The sequence below is a fragment of the Notamacropus eugenii genome, chromosome 5 (assembly GCF_028372415.1).
Source record: "Notamacropus eugenii isolate mMacEug1 chromosome 5, mMacEug1.pri_v2, whole genome shotgun sequence".
NCBI classification, from domain to species: domain Eukaryota; kingdom Metazoa; phylum Chordata; class Mammalia; order Diprotodontia; family Macropodidae; genus Notamacropus; species Notamacropus eugenii.
The window spans coordinates 275,412,553-275,430,502 of record NC_092876.1 but is presented as its reverse complement, the minus strand read 5'-3'; the positions used below and the strand labels follow the sequence as shown (position 1 = coordinate 275,430,502).

The 17,950-nt window shown below is 39.3% G+C and overlaps 1 long non-coding RNA gene across 8 annotated transcripts in view; it reads right to left on the bottom strand.

Annotated features, from left to right (window-relative positions):
- The window catches only part of LOC140506113 (uncharacterized), a 319,922-nt gene that overhangs the window by 158,243 nt on the left and 143,729 nt on the right, over window positions 1–17,950 (bottom strand). The window lies entirely within an intron of this gene.

Below are 17,950 nucleotides of genomic sequence, written 5' to 3'. Positions count from 1 at the left end.
TGGAAGAGACAGTAGAGGTCATCCAACCCAACCTCCTATTTCTTTTAGAAGAATGTGGAGAAGAAGCCACAGAGTTGGAATATGAACTCAGCATCATCCACTGCACACTGTCTCCTATGCAACCTAGTTGGGCAAGTCTCAATACCTCAATAGACCTGGTTTTCTTGTCAGTAAAATAAAAGCATTAGACTAGATGTCTTCCAAGGTGCCAGCTCTAAGTAAGTCCTGTGAAAATTCCTTGTGTGGAAAGTCACACTTCATGAAATAATGGAACTTAGTCATGATCATTCTAAGATTTCTCAGAACAAGAAATTTAAAAAGAATCGCTGAGCACACACATATGTCAATAGAGAATCAGTATACAAATAAGAGATGTCTCACAGGAGAGTTCTCTTTACAAAGAATAGCTAAAATCATGGACAATAAAAAAGGAATTTTACCTTGTGATAAAGTCAAAGCTACAACTTGAATTTAAGCAATTCATAGACTACATCTTCCTTATTCATGGATTGAGGGACCCAAGAGGAAGCAGTTTCTAATTAAATATTTTTAGTATAAATACCCTATTGAACCTTATAATAATAACAATAATAATAGTTTATAATATAACAATACCTTATAAAGCACCTACTAAATGCCAGGCACTGTACTAAGTGCTTTACAAATATCTCATTTGATCCTCACAACAACACCGGGAGACAGGTGCCGTTATTATACCCATTCTACAGATAGGGAAGCTGGGGCAAACTGAGGCAAATGACTTCCCCAGGTTCACATAATTACTAAGTGTCTGAGGCTGCATTTGAACTCAGGTCTTCCCTACTCCTGGTCCAGGTGCTACCTAGCTGCCCCTATAACTTACTCTATCTTATTTTTTTGAGGTGATCCTGGATTCTTGAAGGCTTTGTCAACAGAGCACAAGTTCTGGTAGGTCCTAACCAGCAGGGAAGACTTCATGTACTGTCCCAGTGACAGGCTGAGCCTGCTGCTTAGGTCCAGCAGTTGAACAGAGAGGCTCATCACCTGTAGTTTCATCACTAGGTGGTGAACTCTTTGGCCATGGTGATAATGGGTGAGTGGCCTACTGGTTGTTCCTCATATGACATCCCCTCTCCCACCTCCACTTGCACAGGCTGTCCCTCAAACCCAGAATGCACTAACTCCTCACCTCTACCTTTGCAAATCCCTAGTCTCCTTCATGAGGTTTTTCCTGATCCCCGTAGCTACTTGTGAAAATCATGCTGTGTTTATTTGAAACATATTATGCACATACTTATAAATGTACATGTTGTCTTTCTCTATAGAATCTAAATTCCTTGAGGGCAAGGGCTTTTGTTTTCTTGTATTTCCATATTAGCGCACCACCCAGAACACAGTAAGTGTTTAATAAATGCTTGTCATGGACTGACTGATTGATTGCTGCTATCTACACTGATGGAAGAATAACAACATCACTGGGAGATCACAAAACCACTGGCATTTTGGAATGTTATCATGCATCTCTTCAATATTTTATTTAAAAAGTCTTGTTGCATATCCAAGTAAGATTTTTATTAGCTCATGTAAAAACCCCTTTCCCTAAGTTCTACTTCTATAGTTCTACCTTTGCTTTAATTTTCCCTTCTTGGATATCCTGGAGCACCACAAACTCAACATGTCCAGAATTTAACATTACCCCTTGATCCATATTTTTGCTGATGGCAGTGCCATCTTCCCAGTTCACCCAGGTTTGAAACCTCGAAGTCTTCCCTGACTCTTCTCTCTCCTGAACCTTCAATACTCAATTCATTTCTGAATTCTGTCATTTCTACTTCCATAATATGCCACATTAGTCCCATCTTTTCCACTCCCACTCCCACCACTACAAATCAGGCTCCTATCACCTCTCACCAGGACTACTGTATATAGCCTCTATATATAGGAGGTTTCCATGCCTCCAATCATTCCCCTCTTTAATACAACCTTCCCACTGCTAACAGGGTAATTCACCTAATCACTCCTCTATCAAAAGCCTTCAGCAGCTTCTCATTTTTTAACAAATAAAATACATACTCCTTGGTCTGAAATGCAAGGCACACCACAATCAGATTCTGCCTTTCAAAGCTACCTTTCTCCATATACTCCACCTTCCAGTCCAAATTGACCACACATTATTCCCTGAATTTATGCTTTCCTTCATCATTTCTGGAACTTTAATTATCCTTATAACCTTCCCATGACATTAAGAAAAAAACCTTCCAAATCTTTATGAGTCTTCAAATCCTTCTCTAAGACCCACTTCATGTACTTTCATGGTCTCCCTAGTCACCTCAGATAGAAATTATTTTTCCCTTCTTAAATTTTTCACACTGCTCTATTTTGATCTTTCCTGTACATTTCTCTTAATATACCTTGTATTGTGGTTAATGGAAAATCTGTATTATTCCACTCATAGATTACAAGTTTTTGGAAGGTAGAGACTGAGTTATGTCATCTTTGTTACCCTCTCACATACATGATGTGGTACCAAACGCATGGGACTTGGAATCAGGAGACCTAGGCCCAAGTCTTAATTGCTTTGTGATTCGTAATGTCATTTAAACTCTCCAAAACTCAATTTGCTCATCTGTAAAATGGACAAAGTAATACTTCCCCTACCTCCCTCATAAGTTTATTATGAGAAGAGTGCTTTGTCAACTATGTAAAAAGTAAAATATTGTTGGTATTATTATTACTGAATACAGTAGGTACTTAAATACTTATTGAGTGGAATGAAGTGGAATTTTGTGGAATGTGTAGTGGAACTTCATGTAAGGATACAATTTGATTTACTAAAATTTGCTTTGAAGTCAATTTTTAAGGGATTCGTTTAATATTTATTAAATATCTATTACTCTGTGGTTGATTCTAGGTAAGGGACAAGGATTAAATAAGACATGGTCACTTCCCCCATGGAGCTCACAAACTTGTAAGAGAAAAGATACAGTGCATTTACAAATAACTTGAGCATAAAATAATAAATGCCAAATTCATAAGAAAAATGTGATCTAAATGCTATTTGGATCATTGTGTGCCAAAGGAGAACTGGGCAAGATTTCTGGAGGAAGCGGCATCTGGACTGAAATTTTGAGGAGAGGTAAGAATTCAAAAGACAGAGAGAAAAAATGAAGGATATTCCAGGCACACAGAATAGCAAAACCATGGCAAGAAGACAAAAGAGCATGGGGTGCATATAAAGATTATCTAGTTTGGCTGGAGTAGAGTATATAATGGAAGTAATCTGAGGTAAGCCTGGAGAAGCAGAAGAGTTACGGATTTCTGAGGGCTTCGAGCAAGAGGATAGGAGCACAGACTTAGAGTCAGAAGAGATCTAAGAGAGCGTCTAATCCAACTCCCTCTTTTCAGAGCTGAGGAAACTAAGATCCAAAAATATTAAGTGATTTGTTCAAGATCACACAGGTGACAGAAGAAGAATTCAATCCCAAATTGTATGATTCCAAACTCAGTGCTCCTTCTACTGCACCACACCGCATTTCAAGATTAGACCAAGGAGTCTGAGCTTTATTTGTTTTTTAGCAAGGGAGCCATTGAAGAGTTTTGAGAAAGAGAATGACAGACTCTGACAACAGCTTGGGGCACCTCCAGAATTTGATTACAACTTCTCTTTCCAGGTTTATTTTCTTACAATTTTCCTTCAAATAGTTTACATTCCAATCAGACTCAAACTGGATAACTCTTTATTCCCCATCTCTACCTGCCCTCATCATCATGCTTTAAATAATCTTTTACCCACTCTCATGGGTGAAAAATGGCACATCCACACCAGCTAAATCTGCTACCTGCTAAGATCATCCAGATAATTCCAAACAGGCTCTGAGCTTTGCAGGTCCCCTTCCAGGCTTCACTCTCCCACAAGGAAAGGCTGACCACAGCACCTGGACTCCTTGCAATTATGTCTTCACAATTACAGTACTGACATTTATAAATAAACCAGAACTCAAGGACTGTATGGTCAAGGAATGGAAGCCAAACTTGATGAATGCTAACTCTTCACATAAGGAGGCATGTGCTAACAACTTCCAGGCTTATTTGTATCACGTGGCCAATATGCCAACATTGCAATTGCTACAAACAGCTTTTTATAACATATAGGACCAAATAAACCCCAGTCCCAGCCACCCGGGAAGGTTCAACAATAATTACTCTATGCTCAGTTTGGCTGGGTGGGAATACTTGTGGGCCAGTGGGCTGAAATTATTTTTGCATTTGCGTAAATACTTGAGTGGTTCAGCAAGATACATTGAAGGCATTACAACCAGGAAAATTAACTTTGGGTCTCTTTGTGAAAAACCAAGACAACCTTGTAGTCTCAGATAAAATGACTTGACTGAATTTCTACTCAAGAAGATAGTTTGTTGATGCCTCTTTAAAAAGGAAATAAATTTCTCAATGTGCATTTGTATATGTATGTATGTGTTTCTCTATATCAGATGCCATTCCAAAGAGAATGTTTTTTAGTGGTACTAAACATGTAGGGAGACGTAATTCTGCAACAATATATATCACAAGACCTATACTATTTTATTCAACTGGCAAATCCAATTCTGGTTTCTTGGTTACATTCAAAATTAATTCTCCCATGAAAAAATGAGGGTCTAGAGAACAGGATATTGATACTCAATGCATCACTGAACAAAATTATCTCCATGGATGAATATCTCATAGACTCTCATATTCATTTTGATATATTCATTTAAGACATCTTGTTGAAATAGAGCCTCTAAGGCCACATTTTGGTCAACTGAATAACATGTTTATTTTTTTTAATCAATAACAGACAGTAGGATATTATATTCTCTGGATGTGCTCGTTGTGTTAAAGTAAGATACAGAAAATATCCCTCTCTATATAAAACCATGAACAAAAGTCTACCTATTCCCTTCTCATGTTTCCAGCAAGAATACACTCATTTCTAACAAGCATACTCCTTAATGCATGGACAATTTTCACAAATATTTCATAGACATGATATGGTTAAGTATATGGATCATTAGTTATTGATGCCTTTTTAGTCACTTTTTTTCCAGTAAAAGAGTTCTATGAACCTTGACATTTTCCATTCTGGTGGAATTTTTCCCTCTGAGATATCTTGAAAATGGATACCCAATTGCCTTTAAAAATGCATTACCTCCAAAACAGATTTCTTCTGTATGTACTTGGTCAGACTCAGATATTCTTCCTGACTTCATCCTCTTAAGTACCACTAAAAATTCTAAAGTACTATTTAAATGTAAGTTATTATTTGTATTATTAGCAGTGCTATTAATATTAGTGACTGCTTTCAGGAGGAGCTGGCTCAGCCCAGCCTCTCATGCCATCTCATGCCAACCTCTCAGCAGGCTCACTTTACTCTCAATAGCTCTTCACTATTTTGTGAAACAAGACTACTTGTAATCTTTTATCATTCTTTTCTATGATATTCTGAAAATGGGATTTTTACTGTAAACCAGTGTGGTCTTTGGCTGCTCATCTCTCCACTTGGAAAAAGAGAAACAGTATCTGCCATCTGAACGGGTTTCTGAACTCTTTCTGACTCTTTGCTGTGGCAAATTGTGTTGGTTAAATTCTAAGAAGTAATGACAGACAGAATCAGTGTCCTTACTTTTGTCCATTTCCTCCTTTTCACTCCCTTTGTTACGAATAGCTTAAATAGGTCAGGTGAATGCTGTTATAAGCACACTTCCCATTTTGACCCTCTTTTCTAATGTGTTACTGGTTCCATCCTTTGTTCTAAATAGTCAATGATCTGAATACACACAGAAAAGCTCTTGTGTGGAGCTTGAAATGCCATGGAGCTGAGGGAAGAAGACATGACATGACAGTGTTGTCCCTCTCCTCAGAAGAGAGGGTCTTCATCTCCTGAAGTTACAGAGACAGCAACACACAAAGTAATTTCAATTCCATGAGGATATTTGGAATGTGTCAAGAAGTAGCCAAGGTGCTGTTCATATGCTTTTAAGGAGTTGGAAGTTGGTCTGAATAATGAGAGAAAGAAAGAGGGGAAAGAAAAGTAGGGATTATAGTGTATATTTTACATGTGTGGTGCAGAGGGGGCATTCAGTGTGAGAGCAGGCAAATACAGAACTTGAGTCTGAGATGGTACACTTGAGGAGTGGCCTGAGAGAGTCAGTGTAAGCAAATGGAAAGACTGAGAGCTTGAGCCAGAGGTGTGCTAGTAACTATTTTACAATCACATCTCCAAAAATTAAGATACTTTTAAGTTTAATCTATATTATTAACATGTTCTCTAGACATTCAACAAAATAACAAATCAAGCCTTGATTTGTAGTGCTTGTCAATTTCTGAAAATTTAACAGTTGACTCTCAAGAACAGTTAGGGGCTAGCTCACTATGCCACTGACTTGGGCCCACAAGTCTCCAGTGGATCCTGAGGAGCAACCCCCTGACCAGTGATAATGGCTGTGGTTGAGTTCAGAGGGAGAAAAGGCCCAGCACGATTGGGGCTGTGGAAGAGCTTCTTTTCATGCATGAGCATCATCACATGAGCCTGGGGATATGGTTCATGATCTGGTTCCTATCCTCCCCATATATGCCAAATCAGAGTAACCTAAGTTAAAGACACAATTTTTACTCTGGACAAGTTTTCTGCATCATGCACGGTGGCTACATCAGGAGACAGACATGTCTTGGCTACTAAGACACAGTCAGTCCCATTTTTTATGATGTTGCTCAGCATTTGTCACATTAAGCATCCTCTGAAAGGCTGAGAGAAAGTATTTGTGAGGAACACACATGAAACTTCAGAGTCACTTTGTAAACGTTTTTACGGCTTTTACTCTGAACACTATATTCTAACATTTTTCCTTGTCTTCTTTTTACTGAAGTCATTGGGTATAGGGGATGTATGGTGACTTCCATGAGCACAAAATTCCTCATAGGATTTATCTATTTTGATTCATTCTCTGCAATTGATGTTAATACATAAACTGAAATTATATCTTCATTGTTTTCTTACCCAGGCTCTACAAGATGAAATCATCAAGTGCCCCCACCTTGTTGATTTTGGACAATAAAACCTCCTTTCTAACTTATTTTCCATACTTCTTCTAAGAGAACCAGCAAGGCCAGTTTTCTGCTTAGTGGTAACTTTTAATTTGATTTATTTGTATAATTGCTTATTCAAAGACAGGGTCTCCTTTATCTCCCCTAGGCTAGACATATAACAGCCACTTACTGGCTGATCCCATTACGGATCAGCACAGAAGCTTTGACCTGCTCTGTTTCCAAATGGGTCAGTTCATCCCTCCTTGGGCAACTGGATACCACCCTCCATTTCAAGAGACTCAGCAAAATGGGGCAGGGAGGTGGCAAAGTAGGTAGAGCACCAGGCATAGAATAAGGAAAACCTGAGATCAAATACAGCCTCATATACTTACTGTATGTGTAACCCTGGGCAAGTCACTAAATCTCTGTTTGCCAGAGTTTCCTCATCTATAAAATGGGAATATTAATAGTACCTAACTCCCAGGGTTGTGAGGAAAATATTTGTAAGACTTTTAGCACAGTGTCTAGCACATATTAGGCCCTATATGAATGTTAATCGGGGTCAACATCATCATTATTACACTTAGTGAGAATACCTGACTCAACTAGCATACCGTAGCTCACAACTCCCAAGATCAAGGGATTTGCCAACCTCAGGTTTCCCAGATGTGTTAGTATGGCTTCTGGTTTCATTTAAAGTGAGAATGTCAACATGGTTATGGTTCAGTTCCTTTAGCAATATGCTCACAGGTTGTATTTATCCTTCACTTTCCAAGAGGACCATGACATCAGGGAGATGATGACATGACTTGCAGTTGACTTTGATCTGAGTGAGGGAGGGACCATCTGGGTCCAGTGGCCAGATATTCATCAGGATGACTGGAGATGGCCCAGGATATGGTGGGAGACCCTGACCCTTTCAGGAAAAGGCCTTTTCAGATTTTCACTTTGAGTGAGGTAACATTCATTCAGTGAATAGGCCTCTTTAAGAAATGAGTCAAGGGATGGTCCCTTTAATTAGAAAGAAAAAGAAAAATAATCATGCTAGTAGAGGAAGACCCTCAGAGTTGCTACTCCAAAGAGAAATAGTTACCATTGTCATTCACTCTAAGCCAGGAGGGCCCAAAATATAGCCATTAAGTGGAGCTTGGTCAGGGACAATATGTTAATCTTCTGGTCAACATACAAAAACTGTCCATCTACAGTGTCAACTATTAAATTAATATTTGCGTATAGTAAGAAAAAAACAACTTACGATTCTTTGCAGCCTCTCTTTCTTTTTCTACTGTACTTCCACTTCCACTAAAGAAGTAGAAGGATTTGTATATCATGTCCTAAGGAATTTGTTGCCTAGTAGTTGGCCAATTCTCTGGTTCATTCTTTGCTAGGCCAATACTTGGCCATCAGACAGTTTGTCATTATAACCATACTCAAAACTTTTCAAGCTTGGGGTCACCTGCCAGTGAAGTTGCATGAACTAACAATTTCAATGATATAACATCTGAGAATTCAGTCACCTTGAGACCATGATAAGGAATCATGGTGATTTAAAATTTTATGTTCTCAGATTTAGCCTGTTTGTTCTAGCCTGCCCTATTTTGGAGGGAGGGGGAAGGTGAGAAAGGATCCCTACTATGATGTAACTTGCCAGAGACCCCCATAAGATTTGTGTTGTCTTAAAGTTTGATAAGCATGGTACCCTATCCCTTCATCCAAGTTAACTGATAAGAATATTGTCCAGGACAGGGGCATTGCCAGTGCCCTGCTACATGACATTAGAGAAAAAATAGACAACACTCTTTTTCTAGTCATTTAAATAGTTTCAAATCTCATTGAGCCTAAACCCCTCCCTTTTATCCACAAGAATGGTGGTCTTTTTTAACTGCTTTGCCCAAATTTTAATATTACAGAATCATGCCTTTTTATCGACAAAGCCACACTGTATCTCCAACATTCTCCAGCCTCACCCATCATTTTAGCAAACTTGTCAATAATAGAAATTAAGTTGGTTAGGCATGATTTGATCTTAATGAACCCAAGGTTATAATCTATACTTCTTCCCTTTCTAAATGTTGACAATGTATCCTTTGGAATGTGTTCTATTATTTTTCTAAGAATAGAAATCAAACTCACTGGCCTAAAGTTCTAAGAATCTACCTTCTTCTCTTTTTGGCAAAGTGGGACAGCTTTTGCCTGTCTTCAGTCTTAAAGCATCTCTCTCATTCTCTGTGCTTTTTCAAGGATCACCGGAAGCATCTTAGCAATCAAATCTGCCTCACATGAACACAGTGAGGACCAGTTAGGTGCACTGTTGACTCCTCACTGTGACCATCATTCCACTTAGCATGAAAAACGAGAACTAAATAAGAGTTAAATGGTTATGCCTCCTCTCCTTCGTAGTATCATTTCATCTCCTCCAAGCAGTTCTATTTCTTCTTTGATCTTTCTTTTGTTCCCAATGTGACTTTTAACAAGCCCTTTTTGTTATTTTTTGCACCCATTGCAAGTCCCTACTCATTCTGGGCTTTCATGTTCCTGATATCATTATTATAGAATCATACGCTGTTGTTATCATCGTCGTCATCATCACCATTCTGCCTCTACAACTTGCCTTTAATTTCCTACATGTGACTTTTAAAAAATCGAAATAGGCCAATTCAATTCAAATTAAATCAGCAAAAATTAATTAAGCACAAAATACATTCAAAGCCTTGTACTAGAAGGTAGAGATATAAAGACTATTGGTTGGGGGGCAGAGTGAACTGAACTATGTGATGTATATGTAGATACATACTATGTATAGGTCATTTGTACATAGTTGGCTGCATATTGCCTTCTCATTAGACTGTGAGCTCCTTGTGAGCAGGGACTATCTTTTGCCTTTCTTTGTACACAATAGGCATTTAATAAATGCTTGCTGACTGACTAGATAACTATAATACCATGTGACCACATCAAATACTTTAGATGGTACCCCCCTTTTCTTCCTCACTAAAATAATTTGTGTTGATGTCATCAGAACTTCATTCCTGAGAGCCCCTTTCTCTTGGTGCATGGGATCTCACCCTGTCTTTCCTCTAAACTCTTTGAAACTCATTCTCCTAGAGTATAGAATAAACATCCAATTATGTTTAGCATGTCTTCTCTTATTTATGGCAAACTCTATGACACAGCAGTCACTTCCTCCCAAGATTTCTACCTTTTCCTAGTTCCTCCATGTTGATCAGTATGAAATTGGGATGAGAAGAACAGTTACTCTCTGTTTTCCACCTGCCTTCTGACAGATGAAATTATCATTAAGCTAAGTCAAGAATTCCTTCACCATCCTGCTTTTAGCAGAGAGAGATTTCAGACAGTTGATAGTATACTGTGCTTTGGTGCCAGCTTTGTGCTCTGTTTCTGGAATTCATCACTCTGGCCAAAGAGTCAGCAGTGTGCTCCCACCACAGGACTTCTCTTCCCACTGTGCCTCACCCATATCCTCCCTACCAGACATCTACTCTCTAGATTGTGGATTTCCACACAACGGCACATCTTCTTGATATGCAGTGCGACTCTACCATTTTCCCCATATCATATGGGGTTGTCCTTTAAAATAAAGCACACTCTTTCATTGCCTTATTCTGATAGTGCCTCAGTGGTACCCAGAATATTATCTTTAAGTTCCTTGCATTTACACTTCTAGTTCTTTTCTCTTTTATTGACCATACTTTACATATTTGTAATATCTGCTGTCATGAATATTATTATCGTGCTTCATCTGCAGCATTGTCTCCTGTGATTTACTGAGCATCGCTATTGCTTTCCTTCTTCCTCTGTCATACTTACTCCTAACTCTCTGTGATATCTAGCTGAGAGATTGCATGTGGCAGTTTTCCTCCTTCTCCTTCTATTTTCAGCTAAAAACCCTCTTGATCTGATCCAGAAGCCTCTAGGCAAGCATATCCATCTCGGTCCTTATTAAATATACTCCATCCCTGATCTGGTGTAGAGATCTGAATCCCATTCTCAGGCAGCATTTTTAAACTAACTTGTTCTCTTTCCCTCTCCTCCTTTCTATTCTAAAGCCCCTATCTTAGATTAGTAGGAATGATGATGATACCACCGATGTCCCTGCAGTCTCAATTTTCTACCAGGACTTCAGCATTAACATCTATCCTCTCATTCATTTATTCCAAGTAACATTGAGTGGTTGCCGTCTAAGTATTCAGTACAATGCAAGATGCTGAAGGAGATCCTGGCTCAGATAAGACATGGTACCTACCTTCATGGAGCGTATCATAATATAAGGGAAGGGGAGGGAAGGAAATAAGCACTTACATAGTACTTTATCTGTGCTAGGCATCTTTTTCATATTATTTCATTTGGTCCTCAAAACAATCCTGGAAGATAGGCACTGTGGGCATCTGGATCTTACAGCTGAGGGAACTGAGGCAAACAGAGGTGAAGTGACTTGTCCAGGGTCACATAGCTAGTAAATTTTTGAGACCTTATTTGAACTCAGGTCTTCCTGACTCAAGGCCCAGTGCTCTATCCACTGTACCACCTAGTATCAATAAACAATATTACATAATCATACAACAGAGAAGTCAATCTAAAGTGCAATGTGAATTTTGCAAAGGAGGGATGCTGCTTCCTGGAAGAGATGGTGATTGAGTTGAGCTCTGAAAAATGGATATGAATCCAACAGGTTAAAAGGGTGAATTAGGACTTTCTAGATACAGAAAAGGAAGTGAGCAAAAGTACCAGGGGAAAGTGTTTGGGGTTAAAGAGAAGTCCAATTAGACTGTAGTCCTGGTGTGCATGAAGATAATAAGAAATGAAGCTGGTAAGGCCAGCTGTAGCCAGATTGTCAAGGGTCTAGAATGTAAGGTCAAGGAGTGAGAACTTATCTCATTTAAGCAATAAAACCAATCAGAGAAGTAAGAACTTGATACTGCTCCGTAAGGCATGAGAAGAGCTACGTATCTTCCTGGTCCAGAATTGTGAACTAGAAAAAGTCACCAAACACACATTAAAGCTCCAACTGCAGAGAAAAAGGACTTCCTTCTGAGCACTGTCTCTGTCATCTGGACACTTCCATGCAACACTCCATCCTACCTCCTGAGGTGACTCCCTGGCTATAACCACTCCTCTCTCCAATTCATCCTATACATGGTTGTGAGCTCTGATCATGTCACCCCCATGCTCAGACTCCTTCAATGGCTCCCCTTTGCATGCAAAATCATTCCAGAACTGTGTAGCTTAACCCCAACCTACCTGTCCAGGCTTATCTCACATATCTTCCCTTCATGTATATTAAATATCAAGAGCCAAACTGGACTACCATTGTCTCTGTGGTCTCTTACCTCCATGTCTTTGTCCAGGGGTGGGGAACCTGCAGCCTCCAGGTCACACATGGCCCTCTAGGTCCTCAAGTGGGGCCCTTTGACTGAAGCCAAACTTCACAGAACAAATCCCCTTAATAAAAGGATTTGTTTTCTAAAACTTGGACTCAATCATAAGGTTACATCCAAGGACATAGAAAGTCACTTGTGGCCTGGAGGTTGCAGGTTCCCCATCCATGGTTTTATCTGAGCTGTTCCAGATTCAATTTTGCTGGCCTAATTTCTACTCAGCTTTCAAGACCCAGATTAAATGCCAACTCCTCCGTGGAGGAGGACTCCCTCTCCCACACCTGTCCCCCCCGAAGTCATTTCTCTCTCCTCTGAGTCCTCAGAGCGCATTGTATTGTTCTCATTATCCTATCACATCCTACCTTCCCTTAGAACCCTTTCTGTGCATTGTTGAGCTACCTTGCTAGACTGCTCTGTAAAGGAATAATCTTTCCTGTAATTACTGTATTCTCTAAAACCACTCCTCCAGCTAGAGCACTACCATTCCTGGAAGAAGAGTTAAAAAGAGGAATCTTGTAAGAGAAACCCTAGAGGGAAGCACCAGGGCTCCGGAAAGGAGCCTGGGCCTGAATCTAGTAGAGCAGTCAGATGCGAGCTGCCCCCAAAGATGGCAGCCATACCAGAAATTGAGGGGTTCCTATGGTTTGACTTATTTCAGAGGCTGATATCAGTCATTTAGGTATCCATTTTGTTGGGGTATGGGGAACAGAGGACAGTCTCACATTGGATCTATGGCACTGGATCATTTTCTATACCCTCTGTTAGTTATATATTTCCCCAGTGGGCTAGAGTACTGGGCCTGGAGTTGGGAAGATTCATCTTGCTCAGTTCAAATCTGGCCTCAGATTCTTGCTAGCTTTGTGACCCTGCATAAGTCACTTAACTTTTTTTCCTTGGTTTCCTCATCTGTAAAGTGCATTAGAGAAGGAAATGACAAACCATTCCAATATCGTTGCCAAGAAAACCCAAATGGGATCACGAAGAATCAGACATGGCTAAAAATGACTGAATAATAACACCACCACCATAACCTTCCCTAATATTAAAGTAAATTATTGCTTTTAAAAAATTGTATGATGTTAAAATTGTTTTTATATGTAATTGGGGGAAAATAAAATATTATAAAAAACATTTATGGTTTAGTTATATTTAAAGGAAGGGGGTAATAGGGCCAACAACGTCAATTAAAAATGTCAGTGATAGTTACAGATAGAAAAACATCAAACTCACAAAGATAGAATTGTATCAGGAGAATATTACTGAGGCACGAGTGTATTAGAAACAAAACAAATGTACAGCTTCACCATAACCCAGGAAGAGACAAGACCAATTTCCTTTCTTTAAAAACTGAGAGGACTGGATGAGATAATCTTTCAGTTCCTTCTTGGCCCTAATAACCATAGCTCCAGAGCTGGAAGGGACCTCATAAACCAAAAAATGCTGAATCTTCTAATTTCATAGAAAAGGAAAGAGAGGGTTGAGAATGACTTTCCCCTGGCCACAAAGGTATATCAAAGACAGGATTTGAATTCAGGTCCTCTGATCCCAGGGTCAGTGCTTTTCTTTTTCCATTGCACCACACCAACTGGGAATGGCAGCATGGTGTAATGGATAGGGGACTGGACTTTGAGTCAGGAATCCTTGGGTTCAAAATCTGCCTCAGATACTATCTGTAAAACTTTACACAAATCAAGGAAGCTCTCTGTGATTCAGGCTTCTCATCTGTGGAATGAGGAGGTTGGACCCAAAGGCCCCTAAGAACCCTCAAGCTCTACATCCAAGGTCTTATGATCCTATGATTTTTTTCTCTAACATTCTCTATTCTACAGATCAGCCAAAATAATAGCAATTAATGAAATCAGAAAAGTAGGTAAAGTCAGGGTCCCAAATGTGGGATGAATTGTGAAGTACTTAAACTGACAGGGCTCTCACGGAACTAGAATATCTCTAGCTGTCTCTGAACAGAGATCATTAAAAGGAATAAGGCAATGGCTTGTGGAGGCTTAATTAAGGAAGTTAATTTCAGGGCCCATCATGGACCCATTAACCTTTCTCCATTCCTAAAATATCTTATGTAATGTCAAAAAGAAGCAAAGATTGAAAAAGGAGCAGAGTAATTAAACCTACTTAACCTTAAAATGGAAACATGTCAGAGATTTGAAATAAAATGGTACAAAGCTCCTAACCTGCATTGATGACCTAAATAGCAGGACCTCATATATGCAGGGTTTCATTATGACAGAGTCACACTTTTCCCTCTCAGTGGTTCACAAGGTAGGCTAGCTCACTTGTCTTGCTTTACCTGGACTATTTGAAGCCAGGTATAAAACCACTGGGTACTCAGCAGTCTCCAGCTACAAGGCAGGTGAGCTACCTAGTCCAAAGCCAGCTAGTCAGCTAGTGCATCAAAGGCAAACACTCTGACAATGAGCCTGAGCAGGAAACTCTCAATTACCTACATATGGAAGATCTGCTTTGGAGATGACCATGGTCAATTTTCAGTCTCAAGAGTACTTCCTCATTGTATCCCCTACTTCCTTTTACCCCAATATATTAACATATAAACTCTTTAACAACAACCTCTTGTACAGCGTGGGACCAAGCAACAAGAATGTGTCTCTACTCCATAGTTGCCATTAGTGGCTGTGGGGATAGGCTGTGTAAACAACATTCTCCCTTCTTCTCCCACTATTGTCTACTCTTAACTTTCTGGCCTATACTCAGTTCTCTTATGATCTCCCAGAAATTAGAGCCTTTAAAAGTGACCCCCTTATTTACCAGCTCAGCACATTAATTTAGCCAAACACTAAACCTAAGAAAATATCCTCATTCCTCCCAACAAGCTACCAATATAAATATCCTACCAAGATGGATGCAATCAAGTCTCTAATGATGGTTTATCTGCCTGTGTTACATCAAATTGATCAGGGTACCCTAGAGATGAGAGGGGAGGGAGGGGAAGGAGAGAGAGACAGAGACAGAGACAGAGAGAGGGAAGAGAAACAAATAAAAAGAAAAACATGAAAAAGACACAGAGAGATGAGATGAAGATAAATACAAGAGAGGCAATGTGACATACTGGATAAAAAATTGGTCTTAGAGGAAGGAAGACCTGAATTAAAATCCTGACTCTGACATATACAAGCTTTGTCACTTTGGACAAGTCATTCAACATCAGTATTCTAGGTAACCCTCTAGGACCATACAGTGTATAAGAGAAGCCAACCTATAATAGTAAAGGCAGTTCATTGGCCTGGGGACTCTCTCTACCAATGAGATCACAGGTTCAGTTCCAAATGTTATCCTGTAGATATATTTAGATATAGATATATACCTAGAGTTCTAATCCTGCCCAAAGCAAAACATAAAGGCAAAGGGGGAATTTGTTCTTACAATTATATCACAGAATAAAAAAAAACAAAACTGAGACTTCAATGAGACCTTGGAGATTTTGCCTACCAGTGCATACCTGGACAGTCAAGTTAATAAGCGACTTATTGACTTGAACTGACTTAAGCAGACATTCTCACTATAGCACACTCAACACAATTATCAAGACTCTTCTTGAAGAACTCCAGTGAAGACAAACCTATTCTATTCCTGATGGATCCCATTTCATCAGGGGACAGCTGTTTGAAAGTTTTTCCTTACCTAGAACCAAAAACTGTTTCTCTGTAACATCTATCTAATGCTTCTAGATCTTACTTCTGGAACTGAGCAGAACAAGTCCTACCCATCTTCGTCATGACTGCCTGAAAATGATATTAGGTTCCCCTGAATTCTCTTCCAAACATCATCAGTTCCTTCAAATGACTCACAGCCAGCCACCTCTCCATTCTGGTTGCCCTTCTCTGAGTAAGCTCAAACTCTAACAGCCTACTTTCAAAATCAAATTTAAAAGCATTCTGATCAAAGCCTCCATTAGCTTGTATTCTCTGTATCATGACTCCCCTCCATATGTGTAGGTGATTATTGTTAGTGGCTGTGGCTACCACTCAGGGTTATCTAAGTTTTTGGATTTCCTGAGTTGGAAAAATCATTCTAGAGCTACTGACCAACTTCTTTTCTTGATCAACTTGGATACAATGCCACTATTATATTCACCGTTCCCATCAGAACCCACCTCGGTAAACTGGATTTCAGTGGTAAAGTTTGTCCCGAATATTCAGTGTGTCCATTAGTGAAACAATAGATTAGGTCAGCCATTCTGGGAAGTAATTTGAAATTTGAAGAAAGTAACTAAAACTAAAATTTTTTACCCAGAGACCCCACTGCTAGACATATATCCCCAAAGAAGTCAGTAATAAAAGGAAAGGTCCCCAAAATACCAAAATATTTATAGCACTGTTTTGTAGTAGCAAAGAACTAGAAACAATGAAGGTGACCATTGACTGGAGAATAACTAAAGTAGTTGTGATATGTGAATGTAATGGAATCTTACTGTGCTATAAGAAACCATCAATCAATGAATCAATGAGCATTTATTAAGCACCTATTGTGTGCCAGGCACCTAATGTGTGCCAGTACTAGGAAAAGGAAATGCAAGTATAAAGAATGAAGCTATTGCTACTTGCAAGGAATTTATATTCCAACAAGGATACAAGTATATACATAAAAATAAACAGAATTGATACAAAATTAATAAATGCAAATATATACAAAGTAGCAAATATAATCTAGTTATATTTAATCTTTTAAATACAATGATAAGGGATGTGGGCCTATGTGGTTGGGTTGGACACATGATTGATATTGTAGTGAGGAGGGAATATAAACTGGCTTCTCATTGGTTGATCACACACCCTTTGGTGATAGGCCATGGCCCTCACTTTGGAAACCACTTATCTACTAAGGTAATACTAGTAGGCTTTAGTAGTTGGGATGAATCAGGAAAGTTTTCATATAGAAGCTGGGGTTATCTTAAATGCAACTCAGGATTCAAAGAGGCAAAGGTCCGAAGGGAGAGCTGGACTTCAAGTCATAGGATTACAGATCTTTGACCTACAGCTGGAGGGAACCTCAGAGGTCTATCAGGCCAACCCATTCATTTTGTTTTGACTCAAAAGACTGTTGATATCATCAACTCAAGAGTTCTCTTCAACAATGCAGATCGTAACTCATCCATTCTTGTTCATTGTGCACAACTCTTGTCTATGTCCTCCCAAAAGTTTCTTATTTTCTTGATTACCAAAAGAGTAAGCATGCTAGCTGCCTAAACACCACACCTCCACCTTGCTATGTGACCAGCCCATCCTTTTTGCTCTTCGGTCAATTCCTTGATGATATCCTTTACCCCTGTCTTTCTATTTAGAATTTCTCCTATTCTTCTTTAGAATTTTTCGTGGGTTACATATTGCAGCCTGCTCATATCCACCATGTGCCTCTCCACTGCCCTCTATGTGATACTGATGTTTAGTGGCTTCAAGGCAGTGGAGTTCGATGTCTCACTGCCAGAAAGTAACACTGGTTAAATGTCAGTAAATGGGACACTGCTTTCACGGAAAGCTTGT